Source organism: Pelophylax lessonae, assembly GCF_965119305.1.
Source record: "Pelophylax lessonae genome assembly, chromosome: 1".
Lineage (NCBI taxonomy): Eukaryota > Metazoa > Chordata > Amphibia > Anura > Ranidae > Pelophylax > Pelophylax lessonae.
Window position 1 is genome coordinate 238,633,375 of NC_138768.1, and position 18,512 is coordinate 238,651,886.

Here is an 18,512-nt window from a genome sequence, read left to right on the forward strand (position 1 = left end):
CAAAAAGGCAACCTTCTTAGACAGCAGAGGCAACGATATTTCCAGAATGTTTTCAAAGGGAGCACGCTGTAACACGGACAGAACCAAGTTCAAGTCCCATGGAGGTAAGGGCTCCTTCCTGGGAAGAGCCAAATGTTGCACACCTTGATTGAAGGTGCGAACCAGAGAATGGGACGCCACAGGGCGTTGGAAAAGAATAGCCAGTGCGGACACCTGGCCCTTGATCGTGGCCAGCACCAGGTGCTGGTCCACACCAGACTGGAGGAAGGCCAACACTCTCCACACCGAGTACGAGCAGGGGGAGAACCCCCTGGACTCACACCAGGCGAAATGCCACAAACTGGTAGTGGTCCTCTGCGATTGCAAACCGAAGGTACAGCTGATGACCCTCGAAAATGGGGATGTGCTGGTACGCATCCTTGAGATCTATCGAGGCCAGGAATTCCCCTGGGCTCAGGGAGGCCACCACCGAGCGGAGAGACTCCATAAGGAACTTCCGAACGCGCACAAAGCGGTTCAGCGCTTTCAGGTCCAGAATAGGACGCACTTTGCCCTCCTTTCTGGGCACAGTGAACAGATTGAATAAAACCCCCGAAACCTGTCCCGATGAGGCACCGGGACAATCACCCCCTGAGCAAGAAGGTCCTGAACCGCTTGGTGCAGGTCCTGCAGACGCCCCGGAGGCAAATGAAGATTTGAGGGAAAGAATCTGTCCGCCGGCCGGGAAAGGAATTCGATCTTGTACCCCGATCGAATGATTTCCAGAACCCACCTGTCCGATATCCGGAGCAGCCAGGGTTGGAGGAAACCGCGCAAACATCCCCCACCCCTGAAACGGGTGAGGGCGCCCCTTCAGGCAGAGGCGGACTGACCCGCCAAGCCAGCATTGCCTGACTTCTGCTTACCCGCCCAGGGCTTCTTCTGGCCGCCCTGGGCCTTGAAGGGCTTGCCCTTGGATTGGTTCCGAAAGGCACGAAAGGACCCCTGAATGGATCTAGGTGCAGAACCCCGCTTGCCTCGAAAGGACTTGTTCTTCGGGTTCTGGGGCAGCATGGTGCTCTTGCCCCCTGTGACGCCTTTTACCAGGGTATCCAACGCCTCGCCAAAAAGGCGAGAACCAGCATAGGGAAAATCAGCAACTGTTTTCCACGAGGACTGGTCAGCCGACCAGCTCTTCAGCCATATCAGTCGCCGGTTAAGTACCGAGACACTAGATAAGCGCGCTACTAAGGGGGCCTCATTTAAGGCCGCATCACACAGATACATGATTCCTTGGTGGATTTGATCCACCATTTCCAGCCGGGCAGGCGGAACATCATCAGACACGAGGTTGCTCCTAAGCACCTTAGTCCAATCAGCCACCGCCTGAGCCACCAAAACGGACACGAAAATGGGTTTGAGCAACGAGCCCGCCACCGTATAGGAATGGCGGGCTAGAGACTCCAACCGCCGGTCCGTGGGATCCCGGAAAAACTGGGGAATCCTCCGTAGGAATCAAGGTAGCCTTGTTTAACACGGCCACAGTGTGATCCACCTGTGGGGGCACACACCATCGTGATTCCGTAGCCGGTGCAAAGGGATAAAGCAATTTGAACCGACTAGGCACCAGGAATGGACGTTTGAAAGTGCGCCACATTTCATTAACAGTGTAATGAAACTTAGCTGGGCAGGGAAACACCTGCGCCGACTTGCGGGTCCTGTGCGTCCCAAATGAGGACACGCCCGGAGGACTGGGCTCATCCTCCAAATGCAGTGTTTCCTTAACAGAAACAATTAATTCATCCATGTTCGCCCGCTCTTCATGCGACCCCGGGGAGGAGGTATCAACCCCCTCCACCTCTACCTCCCCTCAGACCCCAGCGGGTCCAAGGATGAGCGGGACCCTGAAAAGGGCATGCTCGCAGCAGCAGCAGCCATATCACCATCTGAATCAGAGGAGAGACAATCTGGGCCTCTTTCTGGCAGCACGTTCAGCCATCAGCATTTCCATATTTGACACCAAAGTCGCCACTACAGCGGCCAAATCAGGTCTCAGAGGGGTCACAGCAGAACTGGGGACCCCCACTAAAGCTGGGGGGAATTTGCTGTCCTGAGAATCCATTGCCCAATCTGACAAAACAACAGTGCAAGAAGTCTGTACTGCCCCTTTAAAATCGCTGTGGAGTGCGCAGCCAACCACTACCGATACAGTGACAAAGACCCCCAAACAGGAGAAGAAAAAAACTGAGCCAGAAGCGACCATACAGAAAGATATTGAGAGCGATAACCTGCAGAGCCCCGCAGAGTGTTGCCACCGATGTCCTGCTTCAGAGGAAAAGGAAGTGCTGCTAGAGTAGGCTGAACTTATAGGCTGCATGACTCAGGGAAAATGGCTGCCCCATAGGATTGCATGGAAGGCTCAGCCAAAATGGCCGCCGAACATGCGGTCAAAACGATCGGTCTGCTACCGCAAAATGGCGGCGGATGGCTCCAAAAACAGCATGTAGCATTGCCCAGAAAGAAGCCAAACATGCCTGCCCATACTTAAAATGGCGGACCACGCGGATTCACCCCACTGCGGTCGCCACACACTTAGTCTGCACCCCCACAAACACCGAAGTGACACAGGGAAGGGGACCCCCAAAAACACACAGCACCGCAGCGCATGTACAAGCGATCCCCGCAGGGCCCGCATCAGAGAGTCACACAGGCACAGACATGGGGAACGCACAGCAACACAGACTGCCACCCCAGACAGAGGCCCCACACAGAAGTACTTACCTGTACCAGATGGCGTGGGAAGCCTCTCAGAACGGAAAGCCGCTGTCCTCATCTGACAGGGAATGCCGTTAGCCAGGGACATTGCACTGCAGTATTGCAGATGCGTCCAGTGAGGTAGCCACCTCACGGCTGCATCCCTGCTGTGAACAGGGATGGGTCGTTCCTAATGCCAGGGCGAACCATAGCTGAACGCTCGATGGCGGGCTGGGGGTCCATCTGACCCTCTGCCCTGGAGACCCAGGGTGGCCAGTCCGAATCCCAGCACCGCATGAATCCATCTTCTTCCGAAGAGTCGACTAAAACTAAAGCTGACAAAATAAACAGCTAGTAAAGTAAGAAAAAAATGACATTTTCAAAGAAAATCAAATAAAAAAGATTAGATAGACTGAGACTGTAGCCCCAGCACAGGGAAGCCTAACTACTCCTGACGCTAGGCAGAATGAAACTGAGTTGGGAGTGGTCACTGCAGGGGGGTATTGACCAGATGGGACAGCCCCCATGGGTGTGTATATGCAAATGCCTTTTGTTTTTGACTAAGTCTATATGCCTAGCTACTCCTGCGGAGCGGTAGTCAATACCCAACAGTGATGACTTAGAGGAGGCGGCGACTGTCGGAGGACGTAAGAGAAATTCAGTTTTCTCTTACGTCCTCCGACAGTCGCCGCCTCCTCTAAGTCATCACTATTGGGATGTCCCAAAGCAGTGTAGACATGAGGGGTGGGAGACGCAACCGTAGAAAGGCAACGCAGTACCCACATCAGAGAAAGGAACCTTACCAGCACAGTAAGGGAACCTTCTGGGCAACAGAAAAAAAACAAGGCTCAACAGGAGCAACAGCCCAGGAAAGCAAATACCATCAGCCAGGGACCCACAAAAAACACAAGGGTCCTTCATGGCACTGCCGCACTGAGAACTTTGCGGCCAAAGGAGGCATCAGCTGATGCCACAACATCTACCTTGTAGAATTTAGAAAAAGTGTGCACCGACGACCAAGTCGCAGCCTTGCACACCTGGGCCACCGAGGCACAATGCCAATAGGCTCAGGACGCACTTAAAGATCTGGTAGAGTGCGCTTTAACAGGGAAGGGTGGAACCCGTTCCTTCAAAGCATAAGCCTGTTCAATGGTCTGTCTGATCCATTTGGCAATAGTCGCTGCAGACACAGCCATGCCCTTCCGAGGTCCCTCAGGAAGGACAAAGAGGGAATCCGTCCTCCGAAAGGATTCCGTAGACGACAGGTAAACCCTGATCGCCCTGACAACATCCAAGGAATGCAAAGCAATCTCCTTAGGATGCTTAAGCCTCGTACACACGCATCGATTGTTGGCCGTAAATTTTCGGCCAACGTCCGATCGGCCGATTATCGGCTTGTTAGTATGATGCTTCCGACAACCGACTGCGACTTTTCGGCCGAAAAAAATCTGGTGTGCAGGCTATAAAATTTTTGTTGGCCGTCAACAGAACGGCCGATTGTTCGTCAGTTAGTACAGATTTCGGCTGACAAAAATGTGATGATCAAGATTGGGCAAGAAAAAACACACGAAAAGTAGACCAGAACATGACATCACTTCTGCAGTTGGTTGTTGTTGGCCGACAAAATTAGTGTGCAGTCTAGAGCACATTTCAACCAACACAACAACACTAAACAAAAGACGGCCGATCGGTCGGCCAACAATCGGTGCGTGTGTACGGGGCTTTCGGCTTCGTACAAAGCGAAGGCAGGACAATGTCCTCATTAAGGTGGAACTCAGAGATCACCTTAGGAAGAAAAGATGGATGTGGCCGCAAGACCACCTTATCCTTGTGAATTATCAAGTAAGGAGAGCGGCAAGACAACGCCCCCAGCTCCTATACTCTGCGAGCCGAAGTGATCGCCACTAAAAAGGCCACCTTCTTAGACAGCAGAGGCAACGATATCTCCCGGATGTTTTCAAAGGTAGCACGCTGTAACACGGACAGAACCAAGTTCAAGTCCCATGGAGGTAAAGGCTCCTTTCTGGGAGGAGCCAAATGTCACACACCTTGAATGAAGGTGCGAATCAAGGAATGAAACACCACAGGGCGTTGGAAAAGAATAGCCAGTGCAGACACCTGGCCCTTTATCGTGGCCAGCGCCAGGCGCTGGTCCACTCCAGACTGGAGGAAAGCCAACACTCTCGACACAGAGTAAGAGCGAGGGGAGAACCCCCTGGACTCACACCAGGCGAAATAAGCTTTCCAGGTACGGTAATAGATTTTACCAGATGAGGTTTTCCTAGCCTTGATTAGAGTAAGGATAACCTCAGGGGAGAGACCCCTGTCCCTCAGGACCTGGGTCTCAACAGCCAGGCCGTTAAAGCCAGCGACTGTAAAGCAGGATGGAAGATCGGTCCCTGAGACAGTAGATCTTCCCGCATTGGCAGTCGCCACGGAGGCGCCACTGCCAGGTGAACAACGTCGGCGTACCAGGGCCGGCGCCACCAGAATCACCCGGTGCGGTTTCGAGACTAACCTGCGGAGGAACCTGGACAACAACTGAATCGGAGGAAAGGCATACATCAGACGATACTGATGCCAAGGGGCCACCAACGCATCCGAGGCGTCTGCCAGAGGATCGCGCGTTCTTGCCACGAACCTTTCCACCTTTTGGTTTAGCCGAGATGCGAACAGATCCACGTCTGGGGATCCCCACTTCGCACACAGCATTTGAAAGACCTCCGGGTGCAGGGACCATTCCCCCTGGTCCAGGGTCTGGTGGCTCAGATAGTCGGCCTGCCAATTCTCCACACCCGGAATGTGAACTGTTGAAATAGCCGGAACATGAGTCTCGGCCCAAGACAGAATGTCGGTCACCTCCCGGGCCGCCTGGGCACTCCTGGTGCCCCCTTGGTGGTTGATATAAGCCACCGCGGTAGCATTGTCCGTCTGTACCCGAACAGGACGGCCCCGAAGACGGTCCGACCACTGGAAGAGACAGAGCTTGCTCGCTCGCAATTCCAGCACATTGATCGGAAGAGAGGATTCCTCCGCTGACCAAGTGCCCTGGGCAGACAGGTTGCCCAGGACTCCACCCCAGCCCGACAGGCTGGCATCCGTGGTAAGCACTGTCCACAGTAACGGACGGAAGGACTTGCCTTCCGACACTGCCGGGGACTGGAGCCACCACAGAAGATCCAATCTGGTCTGGCGACTCAACGAGACACACAGATCCAGGGACTGAGGTAGTCTGTCCCACCTCCCCAGGATCTACGCTTGGAGAGACCGTGTGTGAAACTGAGCAAAGGGTATCGCCTCAAAGGCCGAAACCATCAAACCCAGGCCCCGCATACAGGTCCTGAGTGATGAGGACGGATTGTCCCTGAGGGACCTGATCTCGTCCTGCAAGGTCCGGAGCTTGTCCTCCGGCAAGAACACCTTTGCCTGAGCAGAATCCAGGATCATTCCCAGATAGGGAAGACGAACCGATGGAGACAACGTCGACTTCTGTACGTTGATGGTCCATCCTGAACTCCTGGATCGTCTGTACCGTGGTGGACAGATCACGCAGTAGGTCCTGGCTGACACTCGACCTTAGTAGGAGATCATCCAGATACCCCAAGACCGCAATGCCCCGAGCCCTTAGCAGGCCCAGAACCGGTGCCAGCACTTTGGTAAAGACCCTTGGAGCCGAAGCAAGACCGAAAGGTAACGCCACAAACTGATAGTGATCCTCCGCTATTGCGAACCGAAGGCACCTCTGGTGACCCTCGAAAATGGGGATGTGTAGGTACGCATCCTTCAGGTCTATAGAGGCCAGGAATTCCCCCGGACTCAGGGAGGCCACCACCGAACGGAGAGATTCCATATGGAACTTTCGAACGTGCACAAAGCGGTTCAGTGCTTTCAGGTCCAGAATAGGACGCACTTTGCCCTCCTTTCTGGGCACAGTGAACAGATTGGAATAAAACCCCCTAAACCTGTCCCGATGAGGCACCGGGACAATCACCCCCTGGGCAAGGAGGTCCTGCAGACGCCCCGGAGGCAAATGAAGATTTGAGGGGAAAAAAACTGTCCGCCGGCCTGGAAAGGAATTCAATCTTGTACCCTGATTGAATGATTTCCTGAACCCACCTGTCCGGAATTCGGAGCAGCCAAGGTTGGAGGAAACCGTGCAAACGTCTCCCCACCCCTGAAATGGTTGAGGGCGCCCCTTCAGGCAGAGACGGATTGACCTGCCGAGCCGGCAGTGCCGGACTTCTGCTTGCCTGCCCAGGGCTTCTTCTGGCTACCTTGGCCCTTGAAGGGCTTGCCCTTAGTTTGGTTCCGAAAGGCACGAAAGGACCCCTGAGTGGATCGAGAAGTAAAACTCCGCTTGCCACGAAAGGACTTGTTTTTCGGGTTCTGGGGTAGCAAGGTGCTCTTGCCCCCGTGACGCCTTTCACCAAGGTATCCAACACCTCCCCAAAAAGGCGAGAACCAGCATAGGGAAAATCAGCAACTGTTTTCCGTGACGACTGGTCAACCAACCAGCTCTTCAGCCAGATCAGGCGATGGTTATGCACCGCAACACTAGGCAGGCGTGCTACTAAAGGGGCCTCATTTAAGGCCGCATCACACAAATACATGACTCCTTGGTGAATTTGATCCACCATAGCTAGCCTGGCAGGTGGAACCGAATCAGACACGAGGTTGCACCTAAGCACCTTAGTCCAATCAGCCACCGCCTGAGCCACCAAGACGGACGCGAAAACAGGTTTGAGCAAGGAACCCGCCACCGTGTAGGAATGGCGGGCTAGAGACTCCAACCATCTGTCCGTGGGATCCCGAAAAACCAGGGTCTCCTCAGTAGGAATCAAGGTAGCCTTGTTTAACATGGCCACAGTGTGATCCACCTGTGGAGGCACACACCATCGCGATTCCGTAGCCGGTGCAACAGTGAAGCCAACATGCTTGCCCAAAGTAAAGATGGAGGACTGTGCGTTTTTTTCCCCGCTGTGGCCGCCACACACATCGCCTGCACCCCCAGTGAAACACCTAAGTGACACAGGGAAGGGGGGCTTCCACAAACACACAGCACCATAGCGCAGTGTATGTACAAAAAGACCCCACAGGGATAACAAACAGGGAGGCCCACACCGGCACAGACATGGGGGACACACAGCAACACAGGACTGCCACCACACAGAAGTACTTACCTGTACCAGATGGCGTGGGGAGCCTCTCAGAACGGAAAGCCGCTGTCCTCATCTGACAGGGAATGCCGTTAGCCAGGGACAATATACTGCAGCACCGCAGATGTGTCCAGTGAGGTAGCCACCTCACGGCTGCATCCCTGCTGCGAGCAGGGATGGGTCGTTCATAATGCCAGGACGAACCATGGCTGAACGCTCAATGGCGGGCTGGGGGTCCCTCTGACCCTCTGCCCTGGAGAACCAGGGCGGTCAGTCCGAATCCCAGTTGTGCATGAATCCATCTTCATCCGAAGAATCGACTAAACTAAAGCTGACTAAATAAACAGCTAGTAAAACAAAGAAAAAACTGACATTTTCAAAGAAAATCAAATAAAAAAGATTAGAAAGGCTGAGACTGTAGCCCCAGCACAGGGAAGCCTAACTACTCCTGACGCTAGGCAGAAAGAAACTGAGTTGGGAGTGGTCACTGAAGGGGGGTATTGACCAGTGGGACAGCCCCCATGGGTGTGTATATGCAAATGCCTTTGTTCTTTTGACTAAGTCTTATGCCTAGCTACTCCTGCGGAGCGGAAGTCAATACCCAATAGTGAGGACTTAGAGGAGGCGGCGACTGTCGGAGGACGTAAGAGAAACACCTTTTACCGCTCTGGGTGGTTTGCGAGTGGCAAGGGTACCTGAGCCCCTGTCGCAGTCTTAGCTGCGTCCCTCAATTTTTGAGGCTCACGCACAAATACAGTCAGTGCATCCACCCACACCTTTTCGTGCATGATTGCAGACATGGAGGAATCACCCTTACTATCTGAGTACTCAGGGCGCCTGGTTGCAGACCCAACAGGGTGACCTACATCCATGGCGGCTGAATCAGATTCAGGATCTGATGAGACAGGGGAAGGCGGGGAGGCACTTTCTGCTAGCCCGTCATCTGAAAACCACCCTACCTGGGACACAAGAGACTCCAGGAAGGCCGTCAGTGCATTAATGAATGGTCGGGACCTGGAGGGCCCCGCTGGCTCAGAGAGGGGGATCAGGTGGGGAGATGTGCTCCAAAGACTCGAGTAGCCACCAGGGAGACCAACAGAATAAGTGTAAAAACACTGCTAAGGGACACCCCCACCGCGCTGGCAGCACCAGCCGGTCACCAGCTGCAAGCACCAATCGACCCTCAGCAGAGAGGGAGAGGACCCCACCAGACTCGCCATTCGCAGGACCAAGCACCACTATTCATCACAATCTGCACTGCACGTTTGCGATCAGGAAGGGAAAAACATCCAGGAGTCAGCAGCACTAGAGGATGAGGAGGGGCTCCCACTGCCAAAAATGCCACCCTCAGGCTCCACTGTAATGGCCGCCGCTGTTTTGAATGGCAAACCACCACAAAATGGCTACCGTGCATTGTAGCCTATGAGCTACAAATGGCGGTCCCGCCCAGCACCACGAGGCTCTCGGGGACCCAGGAGGTATCCCTAGCCACAAGACAGGCACAAGGCAGGACAGGGGACCCTGGCAGGAGAACCCACCAGGTACAGCCGATCGTCCGGTCGCCAGCGACGCACGCCCCCTTCGCCAGCATGCCGCCCAGCCTCCACCCCAGGGGGTGTCCAGACCACCCATACAGACCCCCACAATGGTGGCGGGGGAGTCAGGAGAGGGGGGTGCCAGGAAGGAGGAGAACCCAGGGGTCCACCCTTCCCTTCCTTCCTTCCATCCTAAAACATTCCAGGGGAAAAGGAGGGGAAAGCTATTCACCATATCAGGAATCAGGCGGGCACCGCTTCAGACAGATCCTCATCGAAATGGGGGGCTGCAACCTCGTGAGATGTTTAAATCGCAGGGCCAGCTCCCGTCCAAATGGGCTATGTTGCAGCCGACCTAGCAGGAAGCTGAGGCCTGTGCATGCTCACTGGCCAGACTAAGGTGGCCACTGGATCTAGATTATCCAGCCCATCGCCCAGTCCGGCAGAGGATTGTAGATCTCAAAAAGAAAATCCAGGAGGAAAACATTTTCCATCTAAAAAAAATTTTGCCACGAAAGATCCCAGCAAGGAACTAGTGCCTTACTCCTGACTAGGCAGAAAAAAATTGAGTGGCTATAGCAAAGAGAGGGAGTATTCCCCCTGGGACTGCCATAGGTGTAGCCAGAATTTTGTTTCTGCCTAGCCTCCTAATGCTGTAGGCGGCAGTATAGCCCCATGGTTAAGAATACCAGAAGCTGTGTCCGTTAATGAATGAAAGAGAAATAACTTTATAAATGGTTTTTCTAAAAGCTATTTTTAGGCACATGGTGAAAGTTTGGCAAACCTACCACACTTTCTCATAATCCAACAAATCAATGGATGCTAAGTGATACAATACATTTATTACAACCCCAACATATATTCTATGATGCATTTTGTGTCTTTTGAATATGTAATTTTTTTTCCACAAGTTTTTGGAAAATGTGGAAAGAAAATGAAAACGTATTTTGCTTTACACAGAGTTGTCAATTTGTAAGATATTTCTGACACCTAGCATGTACATAGCAAAAATTACACCCCAAAATATTCTGCTACTCCTCCTGAGTATGGTGATACCACATGTGTGAGACTTTTACACAGCTTGGCCATATACAGAGGCCAAACATCCAAGTAGCACTAGTTCTAGGAGAATCTCCACCATTGTAAATAGTGGACAGGATGTAGACATCTCTCTTGTCCCTCCATTTCATGGCCAACACTTCCTCTAACCACAGACTTGCTGATTCCTCCCTTTGTAGCTTTGTTGTCACTAAGTTTTGTGAGAAGCCCTTCTTGTTTTTTCTGGCTGTACCACAGACCAAAGTTTTTCCACGGTACAGGTAGCGGAGAAAGGGCAGATTGGCATGTGATGTATGGGGTAAGTAGACCAGTAGACATGTTTTTCTTTGCAAGCCCCATTTTAAATATAAGGCCCAAAAACAATTTTAACTCCTCCACTGTGAGATGTTGCCAATTATACATAGGATGAATTTGGGTTGGTGGTGGGCTTGGTCCACGATATACTGCAGTAATCATCAGCGAAAAACAATTGAAAAAAAAAAGCTGAGTTATACTTACTGGTAACTCCTTTTCTAGTAGTCTTCCAGGACAGCCCATGAGACCTTAGGGCTCCTCCCCCAGGGACAGGAAACACATTCCAAAATTTAAATAAAAGGCGGTCCCTTAGTCCTCACCTTCAGTATTTCATGAGAACCGTAGGACATCCTGTAAAACATACATATATATATATATACACACATCATACATTATACATAATACAAGACAAACCGGGTGGGAATCCGGCTGTCCTGGAAGACTACTAGAAAAGGAGTTACCAGTAAGTATAACTCAGCTTTTCTCAGAATCGTCTTCCAGGACAGCCCATGAGACGATGAGCAAGAAACTTACCAGTCTAGGGAGGGACTACTGCCTGGAGCACCTTTCAACCAAATGCCTGTTCCTGAGCAGAGAGGAGGTCCAGGCGATAATGTCTAACAAAGGTCGAAAAGTTAGACCAGGTAGCTGCCTTACAGATTTGGTCTGGTGAGGCACCGGCCCTTTCGGCCCAAGACGTGGACAAGGCTCTTGTAAAATGTGCATTGATGAAAGGTGGAGCCACATTCTTTATTCTATAGGCTTCCGTAATAGTCTGCTTTATCCACCTAGCTAAGGTGGCTTTAGAAGCTTTTTCCCTCCTATATGAACCAGAAAAAAAGCACAAATAAAAGTATCACACCTCCTGATAGTTTTAGTCACCTCCAGGTACGCCAGAAGAGCTCTTCTAAAATTCTTCTCCTTTTCATTACTTGGAGAACTACAAAAAGGTAGGTAGTACAACATCCTGTGTCCTATGGAAGGAGGTAGCTACCTTGGGTAAAAATCCTGGGTCGGTTTTACACAATTCTATCTTCAAAAAAACATAAGAGAAGGCTCTCTTATTGAGAGGGCCTGTAATTCACTAACTCTTCTGGCTGACGTTACTGCAACTAGAAATAAGGTTTTAAGAGTGAGTAGTTTTTCAGATAAGTACTTCAAGGGTTCCAAAAGGGATTTTTACTAAAGCCTGAAGGATCAAAAGATAAATTCCAAGCTGGACACGTTTTTACCACTGTTGGCTTTGTCCGGGCACGATGCCCTCCTGAAAAAAATTCCAAAATAGGATGGTACATCTGGAAATGGCCTGTGATTTTCAGCCATCCAAAAGTGAAACTGTCTCCATATTTTGGAATATATATTTCTTGTGATAGGTTTATGACAATTGATCAAGGTTATGATTACCTTGTCTGAGAAACCTTGGGAGCTTAGTATCTGCTCTTCAGATACCAAGCTGTTAGGTGCAGGGATCTGACGTATGGCTGGGTTAACGGACCCTGCATCAACAGGTCCTGTCTCCAGGGCAAGACTATGGGAGGCCCGGAGGTTAGGGCTTGAAGGCGTGTGAACCATGGTCTTTTGGGCCAAAAGGGCGCTATCAGAATCAGATCTGCGTCCTCCTGGATGAACTTCCAGAGGACCTCTGGGATTAACCTGACTGGAGGGAAGGCATAGCAGAGACTGAAAATCCAGGGATTTGCAAAGGCATCAACCGCTAAGGACTGATCCCATTGGTTTAGGGAAAAGTATCTCTGTTTTGCTGTTCGTATGAGTTGCAAATAGGTCCACTTCTGGAAGGCCCCACCTGGCTGCAATGTTTGCAAATTCCTCTGGGTTGAGGGACCAATTGTCCTGATATACCTGGTGGTGGCTGAGATGGTCTGCTAGACCATTTTGCATTCCTTTCAGATGAATAACTGAAATGTAGGCAAGATTCAGCTCAGAACAAAAAAATATTTTCTATGGCTATGGACTGTAGTCTTTGACTTCGTGTACCTCCCTGTTTGTTGAGGTATACCACCGTAGTTGTCGGATCGAATCTGCAGATGACTTCCCTTTATGACCATCCGAAAGAACTCCAAGGCCTTTATTCCTGCTTGAGTTCTTTCTGATTCGACAAGGTTTTTATCTGCAATGGGGATCAATTCCCCTGAGCCCATCTGCTTTGGAGATATGCTCCCCATCCGGAAGAGCTTGCATCTGTGGTTATTCTCTGATACTGGAATGACCCAGTCTAAACCTTTTGCTAGGTGAAGGGAAGATCTCCACCACCATAGGGCTCCTTTTACCTTGGTGGGCACCTTTACCTTCTGTTCTAAGGAATTTGGCCATCCGTCCCAGTTCTTTAAGAAGAACCTATGGAGGGGACATTGCTGGCACCGTGCCCCAGGGACAGCTGGAAAACAGGAGGTCATCAGGCCTATGACCCTTGTTATGTCTTTAGGAGAGACCCATTGTTTGGGTTGTAAAGAGGCTACCATCTGACGCATCTTCAATACCTTGGGCTGTGGGAGAAAAATCTTTTGATCCAGAGAGGAGATCTCGTACCCGAGATAAGTCACCCTCTGGGAGGGTGTTTTAGGCAGGATTTTTGTTTGTTGATGATCCAGCCCTCGGAAGTGATAATGTTTGACCTCTGGTCCTAGCTTTACTGCTAGTCTCAGGAACTTCTGGTAAGCTCAGTGAATGGGGATGTGAAAGTAAGCATCCTTTAAATCCAGAGTTGCCATAAAACATCTTGGATACAACAGGTTCCCTATGGAGTGTATTGATTCCTATGCAAAAATGTTTGCATTTTAGCGAGAGATTTAATTTGCGTAAATTTAGAATCAATCGATAACTCCCCGAGGGTTTTCTTTTCACAAAAATGTGGGAGTAAAAACACTCTGCCTTTTTCCCCCTTTGGAACAGGTATTAGTACCCTCTGATCTAGTAAGTCTCCTAACTGGAGACTTAGGGCGGCGGCTTTGGCTGAATCCGTGGGCAACCTGGTATTTTTCTGGAGGCTGAAAATTGAATTCCAGCCTGTGCCCTGTAGACACTAAGTCCAGAAAAAAAGGGGGCTGAACTTCCCGTGTCCTCTGCTGTTTGTCAGCAGTGTGTTCCAGAGCTTCCTGGTTGCCCAGGGCCGAAGAGATGGTCACCCTGTCAAGGGGAGACCACAGAGGCACAGTTTGGAAGTACAGTCACCAGACCATGACTTGAGCCAGAAACCTCTCCTGCCAAAGCTGAGGTTCTGGCTGTCATTCTAACTGCCTCAGCGGATGAATCAGCCAAAAAAACTCACTGCTAAGAGATTGATAGCCAGTGATTGGTAACAGGATCACCCACACCTGTTCAGGGTGGTGGGGGAGATCGGTGTAATCCGCACTCATCCTCCTCCATTCATAAAATAATGACACACAACTGTGAACCCACAGGGTGTTAGCATGGTTGGTGACTCCTGATCTAGCAATTGTCTAAGAGGATATTCTGTTTTTCCATAAGGAGAAACAGGCAAGGATAAACCTCACTGACAATCTATTTTCCATAATTCTTTGCTGTCATCAAAAGAAAGAAAACCTCTTAAAAAATGTTTTTCTTTTAGGATTTTCCCATTCCAGCTGATTGTACTTTAGCAAAAAGCTGAGTTGTTGCATACATAGGATCATGCCAAAAAAAGGCTACTGTTTAATTGATCGATTGCCAGTGATTGGTAATCACACACACACCCTGAGTTGTCTGTTCAGGGTGGTGGGGGAGATTTGGTGTAATCAGCACTCCTCCTCCACCTTCAGGTTTTTCCCATGGCAGCTTGATTGCCCGTGATCGGTAATCACACACACCCTTGTCTCTATCAAGGAGTTGTGTACAGGGAAAAACTCAAGCATTTTTCTTATGGATTGTATACATAAGATTATGCTTGCATCTTCTCCTCTTTAATTTCTAGTATAACATACACTGCTTTAAGCAATCCATCCACATTTTCCAGGGAAAAAAATAAAATAAAAATATTTAATCTGGAACCTTTACAGGACTCTTTTTCCCCGGGTCCCTCCCCTGATCCAGACTCCTAACTGAAAAATGAGGGGACTCTGATTCCTTCCTTGTGATGTCACCATACACTCTGTTGGCTTAGAAACAGATGTAGGGACCTAACTAAAAGGTCAACATTCTTTTGTGGATACAGTAGGAACATCTTTAACAAGATTATCTATACATGTGCGGCACGCTGTTTTGCTCCAAGTGGAATCTAGCTTGGCTCCGCAAATTGCACATTTCTTTTTGGGGCTATAAAGAGAAAAACATAATTAGTTCAAGACTCCCCAAATTATCCCCACATTTGTGTAAGGTAAAGAAATAGTGCCCCCTTTTGCCAACCATTTTTTAAACATAAGGGAAGGGAAAAGGAATAAGGAAACCCCGACAGGTATATGCAGACAGGGCCAGACAATCCCCATTGCTTACCTGGGAGGTGCCGGTGCCAGAGCCGGCTTCTACCGACTGTGCGGTCGCTGCCGTGGGGTCCATCGCTCTGTTTGGTGGTCACAGCGTGTGCTGTTTTCACCTAACACCGGTCGCCCATTTGTCTCTCTGTTCGCGCCTCCGGAAACTGGAACGAGGGTTTCCTGGCGCCCGCGGATGTCGTCACTGCGCCGGAAGCAACACTGTCACTTCCTGTTGAGGCCAGAGTGGAAGCGCCTGAGTTCCGCCCCCTCCGTTTTGGCGCCAACTTCAAATTTCTTCGAAGTCGGCGGGTCACGGGTACACAGCAACTGCTGCTCCAAGGACCCCGCCAGAAACGGAGCGGACTCCCCAGTGTTCCACCAGACAACATCTGCGGTCCTGCCGGTTGGCCCAGAGAACAGGAGACAGCGGTCAGCCCCTATTGCGGCACTTAAGGGGTACCGCTATGGGCAGGAGAAGATGCATCCTTTTCCAAGTCTTTCCATGGACAGTCCAGGAGACCGGGAGCTTCAGTTCCAGGAACATGTTACCCCCTGTCCGGAGGAAACACTAAATACTGAAGGTGAGGACTAAGGGACCGCCTTTTATTTAAATTTTGGAATGTGTTTCCTGTCCCTGGGGGAGGAGCCCTAAGGTCTCATGGGCTGTCCTGGAAGACGATTCTGAGAAAAAATCTATTTCAGAAAAATTGTCAGTGTTGGGCTACACTGTAAAAGGGGGGATTGTAGCTGACCCTGAGCTAGACAGCTGCCATAAGGGCTTTGCCAGTGCATCTGGAAGATAGGTTTTAGCCCTGATTCTTTGGGTCTGGTGCAATATTCCAGTGCTGGTACTGGGCCTAGGGTCTAGCGCCATTGGTGTTTGTACCGCTGGGGTGTATGGCGCTGCTCGTGGTGGCCTGGTATTCTGATCTTCTTATTCCTTTGGGAGGGACGGTTTCCCCGATCCACTACTTTTTACTGGCTTGTATTCCAAATCAGAATCTGATTTGAGAGCTCCCCACTGCATTCAGCATATTAAGGATTTTATATGCCTTCTCAGAAGTAAAATATTTTTTAGACATGGCAGCTGATATGGGTATACTGCTGATGAGCGGCAGTGATGTTGGCTCTTTCCACTGATGGTGGCACTAATGGACTGCGCTGACAGAGCCACTGATGGCGGCACCACTGGGCTGCATTGACAGAGCCACTGATGGCGTCACTAATGGGCTGCATTGACAGATGCACTGATGGCGGCACTAATGGTCTGCCCTCGCAGATCTACTGACCTGACAGTTTCTTTTTATTTGGGGGGTGCACAGTACTGCGTGTACTAGGCTCACAGTACTCGGTTCTCCTCCTCACACGATCGGTGTGTAAGGAGAAGCAGCCAGGAACAGCGAGCAAGCGATGTGTTTACAGTTGTGACCGGCTGGCACTGGACACAGCCAATCATGTGGTAAAAAGCCAATTTCATTGGCTATTTATCCCAATTGGGAAGGGGCTGTGTCCTGGCGACATAGCTCATCGTCCACTGCGATAATATGACGTCCATTCAGGATGTGAAAGATCCCGCCTAGCCATCAATCTGCTATTGGCCAGGCAGGAACTGGGTAAATAATTTTTTGGGACCAATCTGCTGCACTGGCTCTAAGCACTGTATGTACTACATGTAACTTCAGCTATATACAGTACACAGAGCTGGGTTCCGGCTGTGAGACAAAGACTACATCACACCCAAAAAACAAAACAGTCAGTCTGAGTGGTGCTCACTCATTCAAAGGCTTCTTTGCATTCTGTGAATGAATACATACTTTTCTCTGATTGGCTGAGGTGGAGAGGAAGGCTAATGCTGAGAGCTGCCTATGAATGGCTAAAGAACCGCTCAGACTGTTTTTTTCAGGTGTGAGACGAGAGTATCTCTCACAGCCAGAACCCAGCAATGCGTAAGGGGGGTAGTTGAAGCTACAGTACATACAGTGCTTAGAGCCAGTGCAGCACCTATGAAGGAAATCATTTGTTTGAACCACCTTGGTTCAAATAAACTATTTAAGTCACAGAAAACCTTGAGATGAGCTTTAATCTATTAGGACAGCCGTTTTCTGCCAGGGTGTGTGGTACCCTGGTATGCCTCCTGGGTTCTTCCAGAGTGCCTTGGCAAAATGGCAACAATTTGTCACAGGTTTTTACTTTGTAGAATTATAACTCTGGGCACTGTGCTGGTCAAGCCACTGGCACCCTGACAACCCTGGGCAGTGTGCGGGTCAAGCCACTGGCATCCTGACAAGAAGTGACATTACTGGTTGATAAGGAGAATGACGGGTGCTTACACAGCATCTTTATTTATACCTTCTCATCCCTTTTCCATCAGCACTGGGGTCACATTAGCAAAGAGAAGAGAAACCCTAGAACAGTGGTTCTCAAATCCGGTCCTCGGGACCCACCAACAGGCCAGGTTTGCAAGATAACTAAATTACATCACAGGTGATCTCATTTGCTTCTCAGTGATTGCAGTATTCTAGTCTGCATCCCCCAAGGTAATACTTAAAATCTGGCCTGTTAGTGGGTCCCGAGGACCGGATTTGAGAACCACTGCCCTAGAACACTAGTCCTTACCAGTTTGCAATAGTGGAGGAATAAATCACTTCTAATGTTGTATGGCCCATGTACTGTATATGGATGTTGCTGTGTTATATAAAACTATTAGTTTAGGGTGTTTTTTTTTTTCTTTTTCGAGTGGGGTGCCTTGAGGTTAAGCATAATTGTTAAGGGTGCCACAACTGAAAAAAGGTTGAGAAACACTATTAGGGTACCATCATTGCCAAAGCGGTCATGCAAAACTTGTAAGATGGTCAGCTTCTGAATTGCAGTCTGAACATGGACATGGGATGTTTGTCATGTGAAAAGAAATCCTCTGGACTGAGTAGTATTTAGGAGATCTGGATATCGCAAGTGGTGGGTCAGTTCCAGTGCCGACATACGGACATTCAAAATCCAACTGAACCTCTAGTGAGTTTAGTTTATTAGATATTGATCGAGGAGGCCTGTACCTGTTACCCTGGCTGGTAGTGCCTTGGTTTCATAGGAAGAAAGCTTTTGCAGCCCGAGCATTAGATTTTTTTTTTTTTTTTGGGGTGGGGTAAAAAGTGGGGCATGATTTCCCCTAACAACATCTTTAGTTAGATTGTCCGGGGAAGCAACATGATACAATTTTTTGCACTGCGATTAAGACCAACATTTAAGCAAAGACTTTTCCAGATATGAACAGAAAAGACACATTATCTGGATGAGATACAACACCCACAAGT